Source organism: Brassica napus, unplaced genomic scaffold (genome assembly GCF_020379485.1).
Source record: "Brassica napus cultivar Da-Ae unplaced genomic scaffold, Da-Ae ScsIHWf_598;HRSCAF=890, whole genome shotgun sequence".
NCBI classification, from domain to species: domain Eukaryota; kingdom Viridiplantae; phylum Streptophyta; class Magnoliopsida; order Brassicales; family Brassicaceae; genus Brassica; species Brassica napus.
Genome location: NW_026016657.1, coordinates 28,056 through 31,690, shown reverse-complemented (window position 1 = coordinate 31,690; position 3,635 = coordinate 28,056). Strand labels below are relative to the sequence as shown.

The 3,635-nt window shown below is 37.7% G+C and overlaps 1 pseudogene; it reads left to right on the top strand.

Moving 5' to 3' along the window:
- The first annotated feature begins 1,793 nt into the window (after window positions 1-1,793).
- Window positions 1,794-3,339, top strand: LOC125604695 (annotated as a pseudogene).
- The last annotated feature ends 296 nt before the right edge of the window (window positions 3,340-3,635 follow it).

Genomic DNA, 3,635 nt, shown 5'->3' with positions numbered 1-3,635 from the left:
TATGGCAGTGAAATATTTATGTTATGACAACAAATCATGCGACGGCTCAGCCGGTCAATGCAGAGTAATAAATAAATTATACGGCGGCTCGGCCGACCAATTAACAATAAACAGAATATAAGGCGGCTCAGCCGACCAATTAACAATAAACAGGATATAAGGCGGCTCGGTCGACCAATAAATTAATTAAATTATTAATAAATAATATAGATGGTATTCCGGCCATTTTAACATGATATAAATATAGTAGAGGCGGTATACCGACCATTATAGCAGGGTATAAATGATACAAATAAATTTTACCAAAATTGAGAACGATCGTGCTGATAACTTGTTATGAAAAGAACCTGAATTTTATTGTATTGCGGAAATTTAAATAAGAGTGAAATTTTATACCCGCAGAAAAGAGATAACTCTGATATGAGATAAATACGCTAGAGAGAGAATACTTATAAAAGGGAAGAAGAGATGTTTTTTTGTATTTACAATTAAACGTTTTCACTCGTATATATAAACATAAATTTACTGTGCAAATAGTTACAGCGGAACCAAAGTCAAAAAATTATGCGGCCCCGTTTTCAATACGGCGACAATTTGGTTAATGTTCTGTTGAAAACTTTACTGTACCAAAATAATATTCGAATATTCTCAACATAAAACCTTATCCAAATCATAAATAAACCATGTGCACAAAAAAAATGACAGAACTTAGGTTCAACTTTAAATTTACCCCAACTTTAAAATCAATCAAAGTGATACATAAATTATTAATTAAAAAATATTAAATTAAATAAAAAATAGCTTCAAAAAATAAAAACGCTAATTTTAACGACGCTAACGCTTCTAGCTGAACCCTAAACCTTAAATTTTAAATTCAAAACCATATACCCTAAATTCTAAACCCAAATCCAAACTCATAAACCCAAACCCTATACCCTAAACCCAAATCCAAACCCATAAACTCAAATTATATACCCTAAACCCAAAAACAAAACTATAAACCTAAACTTTATACCCTAAACCCAAGTTCTAGATCATAAACCCAAACCGTAAACCTTAAACCCAAATTATATATCCTAAACCCAAAACTTTAACCATAAATCCAAACGGTAAATCATAAACCAAACCGTAAATCCTAAACTCAAAACCTATACCCTAAACTCAAATCCTAGACTCAAAACCCAAACGGTAAACTCTAAACCCAAACCCCAAACTTAGATGCTATAGGGTTTGGGTTAAGGTTTACGGTTTGGGTTTAGGGTCTAGAGTCTAAGACTTGGGTTTAGAGTATAGGGTTTAGGTTTAGAGTATAGGGTTTAGGTTTAAGGTATATAATTTGGGTTTATGGTCTATGATTAGGGTTTAGAGTATAAGATTTGAGTTTAGAAGGTTTGGATTTGGGTTTAGAATTTAAGATATATGGTTTAGAATTTAAAATTTAGGGTTTAGGGTTTCGCTAGCTGCGTTAGCGTCGTTAAATTAGCATTTTTATCTTTTTTAGCTATTTTTTATTTAATTTATTATTTTTTAATTAATAATTTATGTGTCATTTTGATAGGTAATAAAAGGTGAAGTGAATTTAAATGTTCATTTAGGGGGTGAACCTAAGTTTTGTTCCAGAAAAAAAATCATAAATAAGACATTTTCTCCCCGTGAATTGTGCATCACCAATTTGCTTGGTCTGTATCAAGTCATAATTGCTTGGTCTGTATCAAGTCATAATTTGCAACTTGGACTATTCAAACGAATACACCCAAAGTTCTGAAGCTAACAACTTATATATATACACTCGCAAACTAATTCTTCTGAATATCATCTCACCTCACTACTATTAAACTCTCAGAAAAAACAAAGAGCAATGAAGCTACAATTAGATATCTTGCTAGCCACGGCACTTACCATTGCGACTGTTTCAATGGTTATAGCCCAAGTCCCTCCCGAGAAACAATTCAGAGTCCTCAACGAACCATCCTACGCCCCATACATCACAGAGTACGACGCTAGCTACCGTTTCCTCAGCTCAGAGAACCAGAGCTTCTTCACACTGCCTTTCCAGCTCATGTTTTACAACACCACCCCCTAGCGCCTACGTCTTAGCTCTCCGAGTCGGAACCAGGCGTGACTTGGATTACACACGTTGGATCTGGGACGCAAACCGGAACAACCCCGTGGGAGATAACTCAACTCTCTCACTCGGCCGCGACGGAAACCTCGTGCTCGCTGAGTTAGACGGCCAAATAAAATGGCAGACTAACACAGCCAACAAAGGCGTCACCGGATTCAAGATCCTCCCCAATGGTAACATGGTGCTACACGACAAAAACGACAAGTTTATTTGGCAAAGCTTCGACTATCCGACCGACACGCTTCTTGTCGGCCAGTCGTTAAAACTTAACGGAGTTAATAAACTCGTTAGTCGTACATCCGACATGGACGGCTCAGATGGACCGTACAGTATGGTGCTCGGTGACAAAGGTTTAACAATGTACGTTAACAAAACCGGACAGCCGTTAGCTTACGGTGGATGGCCGTCACAGGACTTCCGCGGCACCGTCACGTTCGCCGTTAGAAGAGAGTTTGATAACTTAACGGAGCCGTCAGCTTACGAGCTCCTCCTAGAACCAGCTCCAGAACCGACAACGACGAACCCTGGTAATAACCGCAGGTTACTCCAAGCCCGACCAATAGGAACTGGAAGCGGAACTATAAACCTAAGCAAAGTCAACTACAACGGAACTATCTCGTATCTAAGACTTGGATCAGACGGTAGCCTCAAGGCCTTCTCGTACTTTCCTCCCGCTACGTATCTCGAATGGGAAGAGAGTTTTGCTTTCTTCTCCAAGAACTTCGTCCGTCCATGCGGCTTGCCGTCGTTTTGCGGCGAGTTTGGATATTGCAGTCGAGGAATGTGCGTTGGGTGTCCTACACCCAAAGGTTTGTTTGCTTGGAGCGAGAAATGCTCAGCACCTAAAACGACTGAGTTTTGCGGCGGGAGAAACAAGGGTAAAACGGTAAAATATTATAAAATTGTCGGTGTTGTGCATTTTAATGGTCCGTATGTTAACGATGGACAAGGACCAGTTTCTGTAAACGAATGCAAGGCGAAATGCGATCATGATTGCAAGTGTTTGGGTTACTTTTACAAGGAGAAGGACAAGAAATGTTTGGTCGCTCCTCTTATTGGTACGCTCATCAAAGACGCTAACACTTCTTTTATTGGTTATATCAAATATTAGTTTGTTCTCAGCGTTATTTATTCACCAAGACCAACGTGAATTTGTAATAATTCATCGTTCAATGATGTATGACGTTTCTATTTAATCTAAAAGCATTTGGCTATATTTACCATCTATACGTATTTCTATAGATGATCAGAGTTTTACGTGATTTGTGATCTTTGGGGTTTGGGGTCTCATGAATTTCACAAAGTTTCTTATTTGAGAATCCTCTTTTGTTTTCTCACTTACTTTTCTATTTTTAAATCATGAGAATTATTTGCAGTGGAAATACTCTTAGAGACTAGCAATAGGGTTACTCAAACAAATCTATAAAGATATCCTCAAAACCTAATTTTTTATACGTTGTCCAAATTAAATGGCACTAAACCTATTTATAGTAAACGGCATACATGCATT